The sequence below is a fragment of the Kryptolebias marmoratus genome, linkage group LG18, assembly GCF_001649575.2.
Source record: "Kryptolebias marmoratus isolate JLee-2015 linkage group LG18, ASM164957v2, whole genome shotgun sequence".
Taxonomy (NCBI): domain Eukaryota; kingdom Metazoa; phylum Chordata; class Actinopteri; order Cyprinodontiformes; family Rivulidae; genus Kryptolebias; species Kryptolebias marmoratus.
The window spans coordinates 16,892,965-16,916,122 of record NC_051447.1 but is presented as its reverse complement, the minus strand read 5'-3'; the positions used below and the strand labels follow the sequence as shown (position 1 = coordinate 16,916,122).

Below are 23,158 nucleotides of genomic sequence, written 5' to 3'. Positions count from 1 at the left end.
CCCCCCCCCCCCAAACACACACACACACACACACCACACGCGCGCGTGACAAACCTCTGTCCTGGGGGTACCAGAGGGTCACGCATTAGTCTTTTTGTCGCTGCACCAAAACCTGGCATGAAAAACACTTTTTATACATTTATTTTTTTCAAAATACTATTGTTTAGTTTAGGGGCACCCAAATGGTGGACCGAGGTCCAGATCCAGACCGAATGAAGTCTTCTCTGGACCCAAATGAGTTGTTAAATTTTTAGTAGAATGACATTAGTTTATTTTAGTTTTTCCTTGCACGTTTTCCCATATTTATGGTGATTTATTTTTAGCCAGTGCAGTGTTTCCTGCTTATACAGTAATTTTATTTTATAAGGTGCAGTTTTTTTTTTCTTGTACAATTTACTGGGTTTTTTTTAGGCACTGCAGTTTTTCCCACATTTACATTCATTCATTAGACTCCACAGCTTTTCTTCAATTTTTCATTGTAAAAGTTTTGTTGGTCTACCTTTTCCTGCATTTACAGGAATGTTATTTTAAGCAGCGCAGGCTTTTTAGCATTTTTAGTAACTCATTTTACATGGCACAGCTTTTCTACAGTTTACGGTATTTCATTAATAAGCAGTGTAGCTTTTCCTAGTTTTTACAGTAATTCATTTTAGGAGGTGCAGCTTTTTTAGCATTTACCCTAATTTTAGGCAGCTCAGCTTTTCTAACATTTACGGTAATTAGTTTTACTCCACACAGTTATATTTCCATGTCTGGTATTTGGTTTCTCTCTGCTTCTCTCCACAGAGAGACACAAACTTGATAAGACAATTTGGGGAGTGAAGAAAGCTAGCATGGCTCATCACTGAAACAGAATTTAAATATATATAATCTAAACTTTTTGTACAGAAAATAGTTTTATGTGGACCTCGCTCAGTTTTATTTGAAGACCTGTAGTTTAGTTGGACAAACTGAACTCCCAGCAGTGATATCCAGACTGCCTAAAGAAAGAAAGAAAGAAAGGCAAAAAAAAAACCTTATTAGGCAAATGTATGCAGGCACCTCTCTTTTTCCTCACACCTTCTCCCCCCCACACCCCCTTCCTTCCCCTCTCGGTCTCAAACTGCATCTGACTCACTTCTGAGCAGAAACCCAGCTGGCACTCTGCCCCTCAGTCTGTGGAAAAACCCAGGCGATGGTCATAAGAGGCTTTTTTTTAAAAAGAAGAGAATCATTTCATTAGCAGCTGAGCTGATGATTAGTATAATCATCCTGTCTTTCAGAGCATTGGCTCTGCTGGGGTTTTATTGAAATCAACAGATCTTTGATCTGCGCGTGGACAGACTGCAGTCCTTTAATTTGCAGTAGACGCATGATTGAGTTTGCTTTGCAGTCACACAGACCTCCAGCTAATCAATGAGAAGGAGTGTTGGTTTATAAACAGCAAAGCTTCTGGATAAGAAAGTAGGATGTGGAGGATGAAGAGGGTCTTTTCCTTTTTTTTATAGTACCTTTGGCCGTGTCAATCGATTATCTGTTTGTGTCGGATCGATAGCGCTTGGATGTTTGTCTCAGTCAGCACTCTGTGAGACCCTCGACCTCTCAACCAGCAACATCCTCTCACTTCTGTTTCAGTTTTCTTTCATAACCATTTTGCTCAAGTTCTGTGTAGTGACATTTGCTTCTGAATTTTATTTTTCAGAATAATGAATTTATCTTTAGGTTTTGAGGAAAAACTTGCACTATTAGGGCTTTATTGCTGTTTCCCTCGTTTTTGCTTCATTCTTTCTGTTATCAACTTTTTACGTTTGTAGTAAATTTCCCAACTTGTTGTTTTTCTTGTTGTCTCTTTAAATTGTATTGAATGACCCTTTTTTTGCCATCCCATCCTTCTTCTCAAATTCAAACTGTTGCTTGTTTAACATTTGTTTGTCTTCATTTTTATTTTTTTGTGCTTTTTTTAGTTGTTTTTCAATAATTCTACCTTTTCTTTTCACTCCAACTCATTTATCTGAGTTCATTTAATCACTTTATGCAGCATTGTATGGTTCTTGACTTCTGTTTTCTTATCAAATATCATAGAACTTGTCAAACGTATTATTTGTTTTAGGTCTTTACCATATAAGAGAAAAATCTTAAGTCTGCATTCATAAAATTGCAGCTGATTAGTGGCATGAAAACAAATAAATTTATCTAACTTCATATTCATAGCAAAGGAATACACTCAGATTTGCTAAATTACCCAACATTTTTGAGTGAATAAATCTAAGTATGCGTAAGTAAGCATGTAAATTATTTTATCATTTTCGTTCAAACATAAGTTGATGCTTTTCTCTAAAGGTTTTTCCATCCATATCAAGACTGTCTCATCTTTGCCAGTTTTTTGGGGAACTTTAGTTGAACAACAAATCTCATAAAGCTGCATTTGAAAAAAAACAAAAAAATTGCAAACCTCTTTAAACAATGTTCTTTAGATGAGCAAGACCAAAGTAAAGATGTTGGAGAAAACCATTTGAGCGCTAAAACCTGACCCAAATTGAGTCATTATACAACAGAACAATGATCCCAAACACAGCAGCAAATCTACAAGAAAATGGCTGAAAAAGAAAATAAAAAGGTTTTGCGATAGTCCAGTCAAAGTCTTGACCTGAATGAAATGAAGTGGTGGAACCTTAATGATCAAACTTCATTATTGTAATAATGAGTCAAAACTCTTCCACAACAATAAAAGGTTCTGATAAAGTTACAGAGAGAAAAGTTATGTCAGTTTGCAGCTGCTAAACATGGTTTCACAAGTTATTTGACTGTAGGGATTATTTAGTTTTTCATGCACTGTCACTGCACTTTGTTCCAGGATTTTTATTGTTTCCTGAAACATTAAAACCTGAAACTAAAGTGAAAATTGTTCCACAGTTTGCATAAAACCTCAAACCTTTCTGCATATTTGAGTGTTTTTTTTTTATTTGTTCACAGTATCTGGATATAATGTGCAGTTTCACTTGGTCTGAATGACTCCAGTTTCTGAAGTGTAATGCAATCTTCAGCATAATTTAAACATAATTGCATGGCGTTCGGTGCCATATAGCTTTTGTTTATACCAAGGGTAATTTTTGCCTCGCAGTGCTGCTGTAATGGCAGCCATGGGGGGGACTGAGGGAAGCGCTGTGATTATGACAATGACTCATATGATGCCTGTCACCTAGAATCAACATCCAACTTAACATGATCTGTTGTCCTCATTCAGGCCCTTCTGAGACGGAGAGACTGAAGAGGTTAATGGGGGATGGGGTGGGAAGAGAAGAAGTGGCATTGAATGAGGAGAAGGCTTATTATCCTCACTTGAGTTTTGATGCAAGAAGTAAAACATGAGAAAAGATGGGAGGGGATGAGACAGACGCAGAAGAGGGAAAAGGAATAAAAAGCTTAGTTATAGTAACAGACGAATCACAACAGATGAACTGTTCATAACATATGATCAGTGTTGAAAACAGTAATCATAGCTCCAGTACCCTCTGATTACAATAACAAACGCAACATCAACAACACTGGCCTCCGTGCACTAGCTCCCCCCTCTGGCAGCTCTCAGCCATGGGTTTGTTTGGCGACAGTGTAATTATGCATTCACGAGGCTGCAGTCTTTCATGAGAGCTCTGAGAGAGGCGGATGAGGGAGATCACAAAGATGGCTAATCAGTATGCTAATCTTAGCTTGGGACAGCTAAGGACTGTAGCGCGGCTGTGGTTCTGATCCGAACTGCAGACAGAAAGAGGGGGAGAGAGAATGAAGGAGATGGTGGAGAAATGAAGGGAGGAAAGAAGTGAGACTGTTCACGGCTTGTTTTGTGTAAGGAATCCAACAGTTTATGAGTCACTCCAGCCTCAGCTATAATAGTGTGTGCTCATACTCAGAACCAAGCAAAAGCACCAGGAAGCAAGCATGTTAATTACACTCAGACATCTCACCATGATGCCTCAATGGCTCAAAACACAGGTGTACAGATACAGATATGGATACATTTGTTTGTACCCTTTAGTTAAAGAAAGAAAAAAATCACAATGGTCACTGAAATGACTTCAAACTGACAAAACTAATAAGACGCATTGCTATGAAACTTATGTGTTTTGGGTCATTATTCTGCTGAAGGACCCATGACCTGTGACTGAGACCACACCTCCTGACACTGGGCAGCACATTATGCTCAAAAAGCTTTCATAGTCTTTAGATTTCACTGGACCCAACAAGGCAGCCTCAGAACAGAACTGAGCTTCCATGTTTTACTGTAGTTACCATGTTCTTTTTTGGCTCTGTGAACACAAAGCTAATATCACTTGCTGCCAAAAAGCTTCAGTTTTGTCTCATCTGTCCAAAGGACATCCTCCCAAAAGCTTTGTGGCTTCTCAATATGCATTTTGGCAAATTCCAGTGATTTGCTTTTGACAGTGATGTTCTTCTCGTCATCTTCCATTAAGTCTGTTTGGCTCAAACAATGACCAATGGTGCGATCTGACACTGATGAACCTTGACCTTAGAGTTCACTTCTAAACTCTGTGGAAGCTGTTCTGGGGTCTTTGGTTACCATTCATATTATCAGTATCTTTTTATGGGTACAATTTTCCTCTTTTGGCCATATCCAGAGAGGTTCGCAACAATCTTGTTGACCTTAAACGTCTAAATATAAGCAACTAAAGTCACATGATTTTAAGTGACCATTGTGGGTTTTCTTGTCTTTAACAAAAGTGTTTAAACAAACTATTCTGCAACTGTAAAACTGCAGACTCTTCTGAGATTGTCACAGACTAATTCACCAGCAGAAGAAACAGGACTCTGGTAGAAGAAACAGACAAGAAGACATAGGTGTGCATAAAACATGTTAGAATATCTTAGCCCTGGCCTGAAGTCATGTCTTCTACAGGGAAGACCGATGAGCATCACTGTCAGCTAACAGCTGAAAGGGCAGCTATAGCCAGGGGAGCTGAATACCTAAGGATGGTCAACTTGTTGAGTTTTCTACTGAGAAAGCAAAAAGCTTCATTGTAAACAAAAGGAAATGGGTCCAGACACTGCATAAAAAGTTAGATTCTGTTTTTCTTTTGGCAGATTCTTTCTATAATTAACGAAATTGATGAGCACCATTGGAAATGGAGAATTTGCATTTGTGCTTGTGTCATTACTATGCCACAAGAACGCATAAAGTTTTGAAAGTGTTATAATTAAATCCTTAGATTATAAATTAATAAGAGTGTGACATAAAGCACTCAGCAGCATAGCCACAGGAAAGTTTTAATTTTTTTCCTTTATTTAAATAAATAAATAAATATAAACTCTACACCACAGTCTTGTGTAAACTCAGTGCTACTTTAGTCATATTATGAATATAATTTAGTCTGTAAGAAATGCTTGGTGATGTGGACTTTTCATACAAGCTGGTCGTAATTGTGGCCCTTGCTGCGAGGCAACGATGACTTGATCTATATATCTTTGGTAACTCTTGTGCCAAAGTAATTTAATAAAATCAACTATACTATTTAAACTGGCACATACTTCTGCTGTTCTGTATTTGCAATAAATAATGTGTTAAATGGTTTCTTTCCTGTTTTAATAAAATTCTAAGAGCATGTTGGCTGTTCTAAGAGTCTGGGAAGCAGCTTTAGCTTGTTGGTCACTCGGTGAGACTGCTTTTTTAAAGTCCATCCTTTTTTCGTTGTTTTGGTCTTCACAGTAAGGCAATGGTGTAAAAAGATACTGATTTCAAAAAGATGTGTGTCACTGACCGTGTGTGACATTTTCATTAGCTTGAGATGTTAATTTTACTGAATGTTAATTAGATAATGTTAGCAATGGACTTCGATAGAATTTTCAATGTTATTTTACAGCTAGCAGCAAAACTTTTTAATAAACTTCCAAAGTAAGGCAGAATACACACAACGTAATCAATTTAAAGTGTTTTCAAAGTGATATGGACATCTGGATATTGGATTTTGTCAATCTTGCAATCTTACTAATTCAAATACTCACTAATACACTCATTTAGTCTTAGCTGAGTTCAGCTTAGCAAAGACAGCAAAGCTAACCTAACCTTAGCTAAGCTATTTAATGTATCCTATTCGTTTTAGGCTCATTGCTATTGTGTATATTAGGTCTGGACTTTTGTACTTGGTAGAAGTTTTAACTTTTTTAAAAACCAAACCTGAAACACAGACTGTGAATCAGTGATTAGCTGGAAGTCCTTAGTATAAATAAACTGTTTGTTTGATTTGTAGTAATCTTACAAACATTGTTTCATGGATGAGCATATTTATCCAATATGGGGCTTTATTTTGCCAAAAGACAGTGTGGCACATAATTGAACTGGAGATGACCAACCAGTGTTTCAAGTGTAAAACAACTGTTTTATCACTGAGCTTCTGAGTGGCACTGGTCTTTTTTTCTCATCTGCTCTTTACGCTTCATTATGGAGAAGAAATGTCAATATTAACCAGTTCATAACAAATCCAGGATGTGCAAGTGAATGGTAGCATTGGGTTGGACAAGCAGCCTTGGAGAGGTCCAGTTTTGCAACTAAATCATCTTAAAACAAAAGCATATAAGTTGAAACTGCATAGCTTTGTTTGTGTTTAAAGAATATATCTCTTGTACAACTTTTTGTTTCAATTTCTGCTGTATTTCAGCATCATTTTCTCTGTAGTGATCCCCACTGTTTAGGAGGAAAACTATAGTAGTGTTAGTACAAGGGAAGTATCTCAAAATTTTGAGAAAAAAAGACAGATTTTAAGTTAAAGTCTCACTGAATGTTAAGTGTTTGCAGCAAATACTCTCCTAACAATGGAAGCCCAGTGAGATACTGGCTTAAACAGCAAGAGACACTCTAAAAGTGTGTTTAGAAACAGCTGATAATGTAGTTACAGCACAGTGCAGTTTGCTCTGACATCGTTTCTCCTGTTGTATTGGTTTTTCCTGCTTATGTATCTTTAATGTTTCGGATCATTGGCAACATGTCAATACGTATCGTATCAGCCACAGACCAGAGATGCACAACCCTATTATTGAGCTACAAGAGTTAGAGGAGGAAAACTTTACATAAAAAACACTTCTTTCGCTACTTTGAAAGCTAAATTCCCAGCATTTCTTCACCTTGAAGGTAACAAACCGCCTACACTGCAGTGCACAAAATGGAGGGGTAGGGCCAAGTGGAAAATACAGCTGGGCCTCGTCTCGTTCGCTAATGGGTCTCAGTTATGCTAAAGAGATGCAGTGAACCTGCATTCTTTGAAAAACTAAGCAGGACATTATTCTTTTACACGGAAACACAGACGTCAAAGAAAATTATTCAGAAATTACACATGCATTGTTTTCCCCAGCCTCACACTGAATCAATAACTGCTGGCCTTTCAGTTGACTACTTGAGTCTAATAGGATACACAAAATGCATAACACTCAGTGCCTCTCCCTTCAGTATTAGCACCATCTGTGTCTCTGCCTTTTGTGAAAAATATAGATCGAAAGGAAACACATGAGAGAAAATGTACTGAAATTCATTGTTAATAATATGTATTCATTCACACGTGTGACCAAACACTAAGTGTGATCAAAGGCATTTTTTTCCCATTTTCTTTTTCTCCTCCATTTGCACCTTTGTAGCCAAACATTGCTGTGTAAAGAAAAAAAAACATGCCATAATAACATACTAATATGCCGTGACATTTACTTAATGCGAAAACAAATTGCAGAGTGTTTTGGAATTTGCAGTTAGGCAAAGTATCACCATAGCAGCTTCCATGGCTAATTGCACCTTAAATGCTCCATGTCTACTGTGAATTAATTTGGGGTCAATGTGACTTTAATTACCATTAAAGCCGTGTGTATAATATTTACATGTAAGTGCTTTATTCCTGCAGGGCTCTACAGGTCACAAGCAAAGAAAAGCGTCTGATGAGAATGTTAGCTGGTTGTCCAGCTCTTTGACAAAAAAAATTTGAAGGTCTAGCATTTCTTATAAGAATGCATTGCATATTGCCAGAGTTTTAATTGAATTTCATCTCATGTTGAGAAATGATGGAGATGTAGCTATTTTGGTCAATCCTTGAAGAAAATGTTCTACCTGATCTCGTGCTATAATGTGAGATGTCGTGCTCAGAGTACATCTTGTAAATGTAAATTTTAGCTAAATATTTGTAAAATTAGCATTATAATTAGAGTTATAGCAGATGAGGGATGGCTCCCAAAGTTAATCAGTTGTAGATGGACATCCAATAATTACTTTCTGTAAATTTTATTAAAATTTGCCCATTGTATTCTGAGAGGTTTTGATAACAGACACATTTAGAGATGGTTCTTTAAAAAAAGAACAAACACAGTTAAAAAAATTAAGAAGCACCTGTGAGAACTCTTTTCTTTTTTTGGTTAATGGTTAGTTTTTGGAAAACGGTAAATTGAATAAATTGGGTGAGATGGCTTAATTGGGTCTAAACCCAGACAGAGACTTGCGGCGTGCTCCTGCCTCGGGAGGATTCATGGATGTGCATTTGTGCTTGTTTTCGCCTAAGGCCAGTAAAGCCCATTCAGAAAAGAAATGCTAAAGCTACTCCTCCTTTATTACTGCAGAAAGCAATTGCTTGGAAGAAAATGCCAGAGTGGTGCTTTGAATTCCTGGAGGGGCCCATCACTGAGACGCAGCCCATGGAGCTGAGACAGCTAGCATCTGGAGCAAAGACATGGTGGCGAACTGGGGGGGGGGGGATAAAGGGGGGGAGACGGAGCAGACAGCCAAAGAGAATGAAGGAAAAGGAAGAGTTATAGTGAGAAAAAAAAAGAGCAAAAGAGAAGATGGCGAGACAGATGGAGCCCGAGGTTGCAGAGGGAGCAGCGGAAAGATCCCGGCTGAGAAAAGGGACCGCACCGACAATGAGACAAAAGACAGACAGCTGAGAATACTCGGACAGTCCACCAATTGACAGGCGATTGGGGAATAAAGTCAGCTAACACAATGAAGCAGTCGGCAGACAGACGCGCTGCGGAGTAGCCTAGAGGCTCTCAGAAGTAGCAACAAATATTACATTAGAAGAGACAGAAGCCATTTGTCACAGCAGGAGACCTGAGAGGTAGTTAAGCTGCAGAATATAGGCACCCCCGGCCTGGTTGACGCATGTCGCCACCGGGAGGAAATTGTGCTGAAGTCAACTCCATTCAATCAATTGTCTGGTGTCCTTCAGTGACTCCCACACCTAACAAGATAACACCTGCACCAAGTTTTTGCCAGACAAACTCTTGAGAACTTGTTATATGGCCTTGAGGGCCTCCTTTTGAGCCTTTTCTGCTTTTTATCCTGCGTTTCTTCACTTCTTGCCAGCTTGTCAGCTATACCATCTCCCCCATCAAGACCTGGTGACGAACATTCTGACAGCCGGGATTCAATCTTACTGTTCCTGGGTGATAAATCTGCTGGACATTTATGGCCTAAATGACTGTCCTGTCTGCACCTACATGTCTGAGACTCAGTTTGTCACCTGGTCAGTCAGTCAGAGTTTTGGCTCTGTGCCCCGAGGTGCATCAGAAATGGAACAACACAGCTGACGTATGTTCATGAGAAAAACATCTATTTATTATCTCTTTCTATCGTTCCTTTCTCCTCTCCTTCTCCCCTAACTTAAGCTGGCGACACTATTCATGATTGATATGGAAATTACAACGTGTTTGGCCTCATTTATCTTGTGGTGTTGCTTGCTGCTGCTCCAACAACCATTCTGGGATGCAGAAACGATGAACTGATATGCAGCTGTTGTGGCAGAGAGCCAAAGGGATATACAGTAAAGATTTGATTTGAGACCCAGCATAGCCCAGGGGATGAGGATAGCTTCCTGTTTGAATGGAGGGGAAAAAACAACTACTGTACCTTCAAATAGGCCAGCAACCTCAATATTCTTTTGGCACATAGGGAATCCCAGAAGAAAGAAAAGTCTCTAATTAGATAAATCAAATATATGTGCAAATGTTGGACTTCCAGTCCAGTTCAAACATGACAAATTTCTACAGTTCATCTCATAATTTTTTTCTTTCTTCTAGGTCAAAGCAACTGTAATGTAATTAGTTTTTGCCAACGAAACATTTTCCTTTTCCTTGTTTTGTACACTTTCTTCCTATATCTACTTTTTGCAACAGAAGACCATGTAAGATGAGCATAGCTACCAATTTGTTAACATCTGTCATGTGTTTCGTAAAAGTAGTTTCAAGACCACATTGGTAAAATTGAATCTTTACCCAACCCAAAAGATAGTATCTCAATGGGATGTGACTGTTGGCAGCTTAAAAAGTCTGACAAAATTGTCTACTTGTGTGTTGCAGCGTCACTGAATGTTGCCGTGTGGCCTTGGAATGAACTTTAGGAAGGACCTTAAGGATCCTATAATTTTTTAAAAATCCCCCAGTCATTTTAGATGGTCTTTTTTGCTAAATGCGCATTAAAGTGTTGCCTAATGTTAGTCATTTTAACATTCAGAACTGTTTGTTTGAGAGACAGCTGAGTGAGCTAAAATCAGCAGTGAGTTAAGTATTCCATCTGAGCTTAGGAACTCTGTAAAGTTGCCCTCCTGAGTTTCTTTTTGCTGTGGGGATGTTGGAAAATAAGTTAAGATTTAAAAGCCTTAGAGTGGATCAGCCTGATCACACTGCAGCAGAAGCAAGGAAAGACTAATGGTATGACAGAAAACACAGGAGGATGTTTCTGCCTGGAAAGAAATGAGGCAGTCAGATGAAATAAGTAGCTGAGCTGAACTGTTGCTGTTTTAGCTTCTTCAGAAAGCGCCAACACTTTGTTGGAGCTTTAAAACACTGTTCATTTGATAGATGTACTTTTCCAAATTTGCCCCAGACTGACCTTGAAACTACTCGGTTCATGTCATTGTCAGGTTATGACCCGTACTGTGGGATGAACAGGGTCGTAACAAACAGCTGCCATCTTATTGGAGCAGATAATGTTAGTGTCTGTAAGTCCAACAAGCTTGTTTGTACCTCAGTGCAAAGTGTTTCCAGGATGCAAAAAAGCAAAAGAACAGAGGTTTTCTTTGTTTGATTTTATTTCTTCTAGCTAATCTGTGGTGATGAATTGCTAAACCAGCAAGCATTAGTAAATTTGGTGGCAGTAATTCAATCCCATTCCTTTTTAAATACTGCCAGAACTAACTTACTTTTACTTAAAAGGTCAAAAGTGCAGCACTGCAAATCATTTTTTGACTCGGCTTGATAGCAGTTACTAGGAAGAGTTGATGCTGTTAAACTTTTCACACTTTTTGAACTTGTCTTTCAAAGAATGGTACCTGAAAATGGAAAGATTTGGAAATGTGTGTTAGCGGGTTTCTGATAGCTTCCAGATGTGTAAGCATATTGACATTAGCTTAAAGATAATCAGAAGCCTTTTTTATTTAACTTAGTTGCTGTTGGTCTTTACCAAACATTTAGATTTTTACAAAACAAATATTTAAGATCACTTATAACTGAACTGAGTCTTGACTATTTTGTGTTTAGCACTTCTGAGCTAATGTTAGCATGCAAAGAAACTTATGCAGGCATTTTTTTTTGGCATCTAAATACAAGATGTGCGTCTTGATGTATTCCTGACACAAAGTTCAAAATGTGTCTAAAATGAATTCAATTTAACAATAAATTCATATTTTCAAATGGTAGCTAATGTAATTACTGTTGGCTTTTTATGTGTCCAACTGAATCCCTTTCATACAGAATTATCTGCTGTACTGTCCTGAGTGTGATTCCATGGCATTACACTTTATTAATCACATTTAACCATTCATTAGCTCAGTAACCTAGCTTCAGATATTTTTGACATAGGTCAGGTAAAACAATGTTTACTTTTTTATTACAAGGTTGGTCTTTTTACAAACCAGGCACTTTTGTCACTCACCTTACACTATAAATGACCTGAAACTTTGATGTTAATGTTTCATGGTTTGGTCTTTTTCGAAGCAACATTAAACTTCTCAACAGTAACTCTTTTTAACATATTTATTTTTGCTAAAAATCCAGATAAATATTTGCTGTGGTTTGTGCATGGTAATCATTGTTGATCAGTCACACTCAGGTCTCATTTTTCTGTAAAAGGGGTTAAAGACTTCAGGCTGTCTTGTTGTATTTTTTTTGCCTTTCTGATTCAGTCTAAAAGGGATGTAGAGATGCAGTCGAGGAAGGCTGAAGGGTGGGACCCAGGGTTTAGGACTGCTGCGAGGGATCCAGTCTGAAAGCGCTTAGAGAACTGCAGCAGTGTAATTCCAGTTGATACACTCAGACATGTTGCAACATGCCTTTGTTATGCATGCATGGCATGCCGGAGGCGGTTAATTTCTTTGATGCACTTCTTACTATCTCAGTATTTCTTTCTGTTCTGCATTTCCTCCTGCCCTCCCCCCCCATCTCCTCAGAGTCTCCCGCTCATGCGTTCTCCCTCGAAGCCTTTGGCAGTGATAAACCCTTCCATTGTGAAATTAACTGCAGAACATATGACTTATTCCTGACTCTTTAGGGTTGAAGAGCTTATTATGTTTTCTCAGCAGGGAGCCGATAGGCTTCGATATATTCTGTACAGTATGTGATGCTGCACAATTGGAGAAAATGAAAACAAATTCATTCCGTTGTGAACTATTTTGAACCTTTTGTGCTATAGAACAATCATCTACAAATCCTTTGTTTTATATAAGCCCGAATTGAAATTATACCAACCTTAGGAGTTTTGTAAAATAAGTCAAAACAGGGTTTTCTTTTGATTTTACGCTGTCTCTAACAGTTTTTCCTCTGGTTCTCTTCATGTAAGATATCGTCTGGGAAAATGTCAAAGTGTGTAAATGGCTTATTTTAGTGCCACTTATCAATCACAGGCTTAAAACAAGAAAACTTACTGAACGTTTTTACAATAAAAGGCACAGTGGCATACCTAAATTGTCACCTCAGAACAAATAGACTAGAGTAAAACTGCAGAAATGTTTGAGGGAACTCACTCTTACTCTGCAGGAACCCCTGATTCTGGGCTCTTTTATGAACATAACTTACCAGGTTTTAGTTTTGAGATTATCTTGACATATAGTAGCTGAACTGAAGAAATAACTTGTAGCTCCTGTCAGCAGTATGTTCTGAGGTTTATTTGTCATAACAGTGATATTCTAATGTAAACCCATGCTGTTTAAGTTTCTGTTGTATTTTTACATTATTTGAGCACCTCGAACAAAATTGCTCATACTTTGCCTCAATTATGTTTCAACAGAGGAAGACCTTTTAAGGAGTAATCCTAAAACCTGAAGGAATAAAAACTCAGCTTGCATCATTGTAAACCAGTGGTATCCAATCTTCTATCTTGATGTATTCTTGTTTTACACGGTTGACAAATCTGGTTTAATGTCATTTTAACAGGCTTTCAGTAAAAGTCTGTTGAGGTGATTCTTTGAATAAGGTGTGTTGGAACCGATGCAGATTGAAATGAAAAGAGTTTTCCTTGAAGGAATGCATGTCACCCACTGCCTTTATTGCCAGAGTTTTAAACTAAAATGATCTCATGTTGAAAAATGATAAAGTTGTTGCCATTTTGGTCAAACTTTGAAGATAATATTAAGCACAATCTCATGCGATCTTGCAAGATATCACGCTTAGAGCACGACTGTCAGCTGCTACCACATCCAATTTTTAGCACAATTTCAGTATAGTTAATTGAGGTATAGCCATTTTTTGTTGGCTGCTGTTGATTAGCTGCAGCAGCCATCTTGAATTGTATTGGCTTCAGAAATTAATCACTTGTAGATATACAAATAGTGGTTACTTTCAGAAAATGTCCTTTAAATCTGTCCAGTCGTTCAAAAGAGAGTTTGCTAACAGACTAACAGGGTTGACTCCAGTTAATGAGAAAGCTTGAAGAAAAGATCTTACACAATGAGTAGTACTAGGAGTATGTGTAGTGAATGACTCTCAGCTACTACCACACTAAGTTCTAGCTCGATACATGTTAAAACTGACTCAGTTATAGCCATTTTTTGTTTGTTCTAAGGTGTTGGCTGTGGCATCCATTGGATTGGCTCCAAAAGTCAATCAGTTGTAGATGCACATCAAATAAAAAAATCCTAGAAGTTTGATTAATATTTTCATTAAGTTCAGTGGTTCACAAGATATTCTGCTAACAAACGATGTTAACTCCAAATAGTTATTGTCAAGGTTTCAAACAAAGGTGAAATGCAAATCTGTTAGTGCTCAGAATATGTGTTGGGGATCAGTCTCAGCTACTACCATACCAAACCTTTATTGAATATCGGTAAAACTGACTGAGTTAAAACCATTTTGGTGTTTGCTAAGGTCAGCTGGATGTGGCAGCAATCTTGAATCAGGTTGATTCCAAAAGGTAATCAGCTGTAGATATCAACTAATGATTAATTTCTGCAAATTTTATTAAAATTTGTTCTGTGATTGATGGTAACAGATACTTGAACGCACACAGACACAATTCTTGAACAAAGAAAAAAACAGCTATAAATTCAGCAAAGCATCTCTGAGAATTTTTAGCTCAGTATTTATAAAACTCAGAGTTGTAATCATTTTTGTTGTCCTTCAACTGGAATTTTTTATTACTTTTTACAGTGTAAATCCAAAAAAAGATAAAAAACAAAAACAACTGCACTTCTATTCTGTCCAGTTGTTTTTGTTTTTTTAACCTTTTTTGGATTTAACATGGCCTGGATGACTGAGAATCTACACCAGCATGTTTTACAGTGTAGTTTGAGACCTTTTCCTTTAAAAGACTCAAGTTACATCTTCTATCGCTGACCTTAAACCAGAACTTTAAGTTTTCAAAATATGAAACCCAAATCATTATTTAGATTCAGGTCGTAAATGTTTTCCGGTTTTGTGTTTTGCAGATTTGTTATCAGTGTTTGTGCATATTTTGTATTGGCAGCTGAGAAATCGATGTTGAGTTGTTTTTATAGATTTTGCAGCATGCCATCTCTCTAATTGGCCAATGACATCATAGATCTCACATTAGGACTAATTCTGAAAAGGTTTTATAACCAACCACCTGCGCATCACAGATTCAGCTGTAGTGAATCCTGTATTGATATTAGGTGTTTTCATTTTGGTAAAAAATGTTCTGTTATCACTGGAAGATGTATTTGTCACCAGCTCCCCAATTGAGTCAGAAGCTTTTGGTGCGAATTTAAGCTGATGAATCAATCCTACACGCTCACATAAATGTAATTACTTCATTTGTCAACGTCTGGGGAGGACATGTTGAGCATTACATCCCCAAAGCTTACATCAGTGGGATGACGATGGAAAAGACTTCATTGTTTCTTCATCTGCCGCAGATTCTGTCCTGTCCAACCTAAACACGGCTATAATCGTTCTGTAAGGGCAGGATTTTAATGTTTTTATCAATTCCCCTTGGTCCATGGAAGGCGATACGCGTGGGATTTGAGTTTTCCATCAAAGTACCGCTTTTCACAGCCAACTCTATGCAGATACACAATTTATAGCTCCTCTCACTCAAAGAAGTACATGCATTATTCAAGAACATGCTAACATTAAAGAAAGATCACATCCCTTTCTCTGCATCTCTGTGATGCAGGTGGAGAGTTGTTGACATCTGTTGTTACGGGTGCTGTTGGGGGAAGGTAGTGATCAGATGATGGGTGTATATTTTTTGTATTCCATTCCCATCTTGCAATGAGAGGACAGATGTTGCCAAGCTAATTAACAAATCCTTAGGCGACGTTGCAGCACTTCTTCGCATTCAGAGGCTGCAGAAGGGAAGGGAGATGTTTTGTTGGATCACTCACAGGCAGTATATCAATACACAGGCATTAACATGCTGCTCTGTGTTTGTGTGTGTGCGCACATTTTTATTCTCTCCTGGCACTACAAACCTCCACCAACTAATCCCTGCATTTGGAGTGACACAATTCTGAATACAAGAGAAACTGAAATGAGACGTGTAGGCAAAGATGAGGTGGTGGTAGTGGAAGGGGTAAAACTGTTATCACCTATCAGCTCTCTTAATTTTATGTGCAGGGAGACGGCAGTTAGATAAGAGCACTTTTTGGCTTAAAACGTAAACTTAACAAATTCACCTCGATGTGTTTAACAGTTTAAAGGGGTAGTTGAGACTTTTTAAGTAAGGTTCTGTGGAAAGGTTGTGAACTGTTAATATCTTACCTGTTGACCTCCAGTTTGGAGGAATTCTGACTGAATTGATCAGGTAACAGCTAGTCTGAGACCAAACGGGATACCTGGGGATAATCATAGATTTTTATGGAAACAACAGTGTAATGTAAAACTGACAGTGATGTAAAAAGTTATTTGAAAAAACACTGAAGAGATTATGGAGCTGTTGTTTTAAGATGGCAGAAATCCACTTTGCTTTTGACCTGACTTTATATTATCATTTAGCTTGTTATTCCTATTTAAAATTAAATTTTACTTCTCCAAACTGAGGTCGTTCAAAGAGCCATCTTCAACAGGTAAGATATTAATTATTCATAACCTTTCTGCAAAACCACAATTTAAAAGACTTGAACTGTTACTTTATCTGCTACATAAACAAAATTATCTTTTTTTGCATTTATTGTTGCAATGAATTGAACAAACTAAGCTGTTGTAAATAAGTTGTTAAATAATTATAATGTAAATAAGTTTCAGTAATTAGCAGATAATTGTAATGGTGTTTTAGTATTTTGATTGTCTTATTTTATTTTATTATTTTTTTCCTCCACCACCACCTTGTATATCCTGGAAGTGATGAGGAATTTCTTGATAACAGCATTTGTCATAAAACAGATTCCACTTCAGTTTTTACGTTCAGTTGTTATGGTGATGATATTAAAAAAGGTCCTCAGAAGTCCAATTTATTTAAATGGACAGATATCCAAATGGTTACATATTCAGAACCAGCCTTGGAGCCTTTAATGAATTCACATAAACATCTGAAAGTCATTATTTCTGCTTCTGTTTGGTTGGGCTTTGCAAGATCTTTGTTATCCCAAACGAATGGCACTATTCATACATTTAACAATGTATGCAGCTTACATAAGTGATGTCAAATGAATGTATAAACTTCTAAATGACCATTAAATTAAAATACTACATGCTGTCAACACAAAGAAAGATTTTGGCCTTTTAAAAATGTTTTTCGTCTAATAAAATGGCTTTATGCTTAATATTCTGGGTGGATAACTTGTTAAAGTAATCAAACAAAAACCTCATGGCTGCAAAGATGAGTGACAAGAGCAACATACTCTAAGTTTTGTATAAATTTAATTGCTTCTGTTGCTAAACTGGTTAAACCCACATAATTATCAGGCTAGATTTGGTCTTCATTGTTGCTTGCACATTGATTATTGCAGCAAATTTGAATACGTTCAGGTGTTATTCGCAACTAGATTTTTTTATTTATTTGTTTTAAAGCGGTACAGTCCACCTGGTGGCCTAATTGTTGCAGGATGCTCTGCCAAAGGTCAGAAGTTTTCTGCAAAAACATGTATTTTAATCATGCATGTGGACTTGGAAGGTCCAGAAGGTTACTAAACATTGTGATGGTGAAGTAAAATATATTTAAATAAACACCCTAAACAGGAATACCTTGCATTATCCGTGTGTGTCTGCATCTGTCCCACCTGAACTGCTGTAAATAGATTCAGCACTAAAAGCACTGGCCCCCAATTGTACTGAAGCCTTGTTGTTCCTCACTAAGAAGCTGACCTGAATAAAAGCATCTGCCAAATGACTAAATGTTAATAAGCGGCAACTTTAGAATGACATTTTATGCTGGCATTTACTATAGATGTCAGTCAGCTCCTGCAGAAGGACAGCTGCTCGGCCATAGAGCACGAGTTCGGACTCTGATGGAAGCGGTTCATGTTGAAGCACTGATGGATAACAAAGTAAAAGGAAACACTGGTATAAAAATCCATCACTGATAATGTTTCGGATTCTCGCTTTACAGCAACAAATACTTCAAATGGAAATAAAATGTTTGTTGTTATGTTTGTGTTGTGACCTCAGTCCTGCAGCAGTAAGGCAGTTATTATGTTTGCAGGAGGTTTGGCTGCAGTGACTCTTTATTAAGTGATTAAAACAGGCGATGGAAAATGGCTGAAATACAAAACAAACTGAAATAGTTCTGTGTCTATTTATAATGCTAACTGCTAGTTAGCAACATATCTCACTGGGCTGTGACTGTTTGTTTGCAAAATATCTTCTGAACCAGTGGACAGATTTTAATGAAACTGTCAAAGTAATCATTAAATGTACATCTGCACCTAAGTAACCTTTGGAGTCAGCCCATTTCAAGATGGCTGCCACAACTAATCAGCTCAGGGTTGTGTGTTTGTGCTAAAGCTTGGTCAACCTAGCACATACTTTAAACACTAACAAATGGCTTCATGTTTCTGGTGCTGCTGGCCTGACTCGGTCCCTTCTGGGTCTTTGGGTTGACATTCAGCCTGAACTTTATCTGACTCGACTCATCCATCGCCATGAACTGGGCCTGTACTTGTGACAGCAGCTCAGTGGAGCACAAAACTCTGACGGAGCTGTTATTGCTTACATTAAATACATGTGTTCACACACTCAAGCACACACACACACAGAGCAATGTGTACTGTCATAACACCTAATCAGCAGACGGTTTACTTTAAAGCTTTGTATTTAACACAGGTCACACACCTGAATCTAGGTGCTCTTATATCCTCACTTAGTTTTTATCTTTACATACAAAAGAATGAATATACACACATTTGAAACGCACGTGCACACATCTATATATATGCAGTTCATGCAAATTCATTGTCGAGTGGAGAGAGAGAGAGAGTGCAAAATAATGAACCCCCTCCTACTATTGCATGGAGATGAATGGCCGGGAGGGTGGAAATAGAATTTCTCGATTTCATAACCCTGTTCTTTTGTTGTGCTGTAACGAGGTCACCTCAAATCGCTCCTCACACACTGGAAATATGGCAACCGGAGTATTTTAAGGGGAGAAAAGAAAGAAAAAAAAAATTGGGTTCTCGAGCAAATCGTAACGGTGCAGGTTTAGCTGCAAATGTGTTGATGCTTTTGTAAAGCCGCGTGTTAACCCTCCAGCATCGTGCTGCTCTTTTCACTGTCCTGCAGGGGAGTAAAAGCAGTTTCTGTTGTGCACTTGGAGCAAATAGATTCGTTGTACGACTGAAATAAATTATCAGGATATTAAAAGAGAAGACACCTTTGAATCATGGCACTTTTCACTTGATCCATTTACATTTTTTTCTCCCCACAAACGCACACCTCCTCCACACTCCACCTATAGCCAGGGGAAGTTTTCCTCCTTTGGGAATCACAGAAAGAGATTAAACTGTATTTCTCTCGCCGTGGTGGTTCACTTTAGTGCTGCTAATCTAATGCGCACATTATTCAGTGAGGCCCCGCATCTATTAAACGCAGAGCACGGCTGGATTTATCGCCCTGGTTTAACTGTATGGTAAAAAAACCCACATTAAGCAGATGATATCACGGCGTATACGGAATGATTATGCTCGCTCCAAGATAGTGGAGAGAAAAAAAAAAAAAAACAGGCTGAGGGGACCAGCTTAATTAAATGCGAGGTTTACGCTGGTATACATCACTGGTTGACTTTAGAACAAGTCACTATATGTAAACTGTAAAAAAATGAGTTGTTTTCCCTTCTGCTTCCGTTTCATTACTAAAAATATGTTTTGCACATTTTATCCCTCCACCTCCCCCTCCTCACACCTCTTTTCTGTGCCATTGTATCTGCATTAGGCCTGGGGATATAAGCCTTAAAGGGATAGTTCTGAAATTAAAGCAATATTTGGACAATTTGAAGAAAAGTTCTGTGGAAAAGGTTATGAACAGATAATATCTTACTGGTTGTAGATATCTCTTTAAATGACCTCATTATGAAGAAATGGCTTAATTTTGACTAGATTGACGAGCTAATGCCTAGTCTGAGCAGAGTTAGGTTCAAACTGCTTCTGTTTCAAAACAACTCAAGTCTCAATATTTCCTAACCGTTCATGTGAATGCTTTCTTACAAACCTTTACACCACTCTCAGTTTTGCAGTATGTGGTTCTTCCTCCAGAAATATTATAATATTTCTGCCTAAAGTGCTCCTGTTCTCATGATTCACTATAAAAAATAAAAAAAAGATTTCAATTCTCTTTGGTCTTGGTCCTGCTCAGACTAGCTTTTAGCTCATCAGTTCTGTCAGACTTGAACTCTATTTTTCCAAAGTGAGGTGATTCAAAGATCTATGTGCAATGCGTGATATTAATTTTTCCTAACCTTTTCAGAGAATTCCACTTTAAATCCCTCTGAACTATCACTTTAGGGTGTATCTCACTGTTGGAGAGTTGCTGCTGACTCAAAATGATGAAAAAATAAGAATATTTTCACTTGCAGACACACTGAATTTTGTGTTTTGTGTGATCTTTTAGTTACTGTTTTTCTCCTTTTAGCTAACATTCTGCTCTTTTTACCTACTGTTCTGCTGCATTTTAGCTTTAAGTTGCTGTTCTTTCAGCTCCTTTTGTAATTATTTTATTAGCTACCATTCTGGTCCTTTTACTTTTTAGCTGCCCTTTTGCTCTTTTTAGTTACCTTAATGCTTTAAGCTACTGTTCTGGTCCTTTTATCTTTTAGTCTCTGTTTTGCTCTTTTAAACTTTTGTGCTATTACTCTTAGCTACCTTTCCGCTCACTTTAGCTTTTGGCTACCTTTTTGCATATTTTATCTATTTGTTTCCCTTCTGGTCATTTTGCTTTTTATCTGTTTTGCTTCTTTTAGCTACTCTTTTGCATCGTTTACCTTTCAGCTTCCATTTTGCTCCTTGTAGCTTAACTCAGTTTCAGCTTCTTCAGCGAACTTCATCAAGGTCATTCAGCACTCAGCATTCACACTTATGTCTTCAGTTATTAGTTGTCATTAGTGTGTGTTTAAAAGCTGGACATTCAGGGCTGTAGCCTCGGATATTTTCTGTCATAAGGAGAACTCTCAAGCAGGTGTCAAAATACAGTTCGACTGCTCTAGAATTTGCGGAAACTAAGCTGAGACGGCTTCAAGACACAACAGTGATATTTTGAGAGAAACTTTGTAGCACTAATTTTTAAATTATTTTCAAAATTCAAGTGACAAGACATTGGGAACCCCGTGAACATTTTGAGACATTTTACAGACTCCTTTGTGAATTCTGTTTGCCAACTAGTTGCCATCATTAGACACTACCTTTAAGAATGAGCTAAAAGGCTCCTCTGTGGCTCACACCTGCAGCACTTGTAATCTGCTTTTTACAACAACAAAACCCGGCCCTTGAAGTCCATTAGTACTCAAAGACATCATCAGGTTTCACAGTTTCTGCACAAAAAGCTCAAAACAACACTTTTATTGACTATCTGGGAGTAATGAGTGCTCCTACTTGAAAGATGTGACCTTTTTGTGAGGACATGCCCTCCACCACCTCCAGTTACACTCCACTTCCTCTCATCTCTGCTCGCGTCCTATGGCCGTGCCAGCCTCACAAATCAACAAGAATTCCCAACATGCTGTGTCACACTTAACAATGCAGCGGGCTGCTTCTAAAGTGCCGGGGCTGTTCCCTTATGAGCATGTAAAATTCAGGCACTGTTTGGGAAAGGCTTTGAGCGTGCATGCGGCGGCCTTTAAATAAGCCATAGATTTCTTTGCTGTTCTTTTACTGGGGTAAGCACACAAACCCGGGAATAATTCAGGCAGAACTGAATGCTCACTCTATTTTTCCATCTTGCTCCTCTGAGCTCCCTGAAGCATCTTTATTGAATAGCTCTGGACGCTGTAAAAGGAAAAGTGGGAAGGGACCACCAGTGCTGGTAAAAAGGCAGTGGGGGCTCCAGGGTGAAGAAGTCATGGATGTGTTTTTGCATATTCTAAGTTGCTGAATATGCTTACAGAATATTTTTTTTGTGTTAAGATTAAATCAGATGACACAGATTGCTTTACAAGGCATATTCAAGTTACTGAATTTGGGCGTAAAGGGAAAATTCTTAGTGCAGGTAGGAGGAAATTATGAAACGCATTCCTTTTTCTGCGCTTGAGAGCATAAATATAGATTTCAAAACCACTTTAAGAAACTGACAATTTGTTTGAACGTCCCTCCGTTTGAAAATAGATTTCAGCGAGCTGTGCAGATTTTCAGAACTAAAGTATGAAACATTTCCATCTCAGAGTATCCAGCCCCTTCATTTCCACCTTCTACAGAAAAAAAATCCTGTAGGATTCATTTTACCATGAGAGTAAAAACTGTTAGACTTTTAGCTTTCAGAACAAAGCAAGCTGTTATTATTCAGACTGGGAAATCTAATTTAATAGAGACTCGGTCAGAAGTCAAAAATTGCAAACATCCTTTTCCCCAGTAACACTCTTCAGCTCCTTCTGGGGGATTCCAAGCTGCTCCAGCTAGTTCCAGGTCGCCTCCTCCCAGTAGGATGTGCCTGGAAGACCTCCGGAGTCAGGTGCCCCAGGAACCATCTCAGGTGATTCCTTTCAATGTGGGGGAGCAGGGGCTCTACTCCAAACTCCCCCAGATGATGGAGCTGACTTTTATTTGTGATTTTAGCTGTGATCTGTAACTGTGACTTAGCTTTGTTTCATCTATTTTATCTGACTTGGCTTAGCTGGTTATTTTGTTGTCCGTTTCGTTCCGCTACACGAGCCCTTGAAATCTGTTTCATTTTTATTGCGAGGTAAATCTGAATCTGAACCAGGCCGCCCTACGGAGGAAGCTCGTTTCAGCCACTTTTATCTGGGATCTTGTTCTTTCAGTTATGATCCATATCTAATGACCATAGGTGAGAGTTGGAACGTAGATGAAGAGTTCAATTGGAAAATATGGAATGTTCCATCCGGATTGGGGAGTAGACAAGAGGTGGAGTTCAAGTACCTGGAAGTTGAGTTCAGAAGTGATGGTTGGATGGAGCAGAAGATGGATCGGGGGCTCATCCACACTTATGAAGGTGTTTCTCCAATCTGTTGTGGTGAAGAGGGAGCTGAGCTGAAAGGCACGGCTCTTAATTTAATTTACTGGTCTGTCTACATTCCAAGTCCTGGTTTTATGTCTGACAACGAAGTGTGTATTACACAATTTCTTAGTGATCACATTTGTTGTGTAAAACT

At 38.2% G+C, this 23,158-nt stretch overlaps 1 protein-coding gene across 5 annotated transcripts in view; it reads left to right on the top strand.

Moving 5' to 3' along the window:
- The window catches only part of tafa5a (TAFA chemokine like family member 5a), a 268,874-nt gene that overhangs the window by 114,107 nt on the left and 131,609 nt on the right, over nucleotides 1-23,158 (top strand). The gene's annotated exons all lie outside the window — the stretch shown is intronic.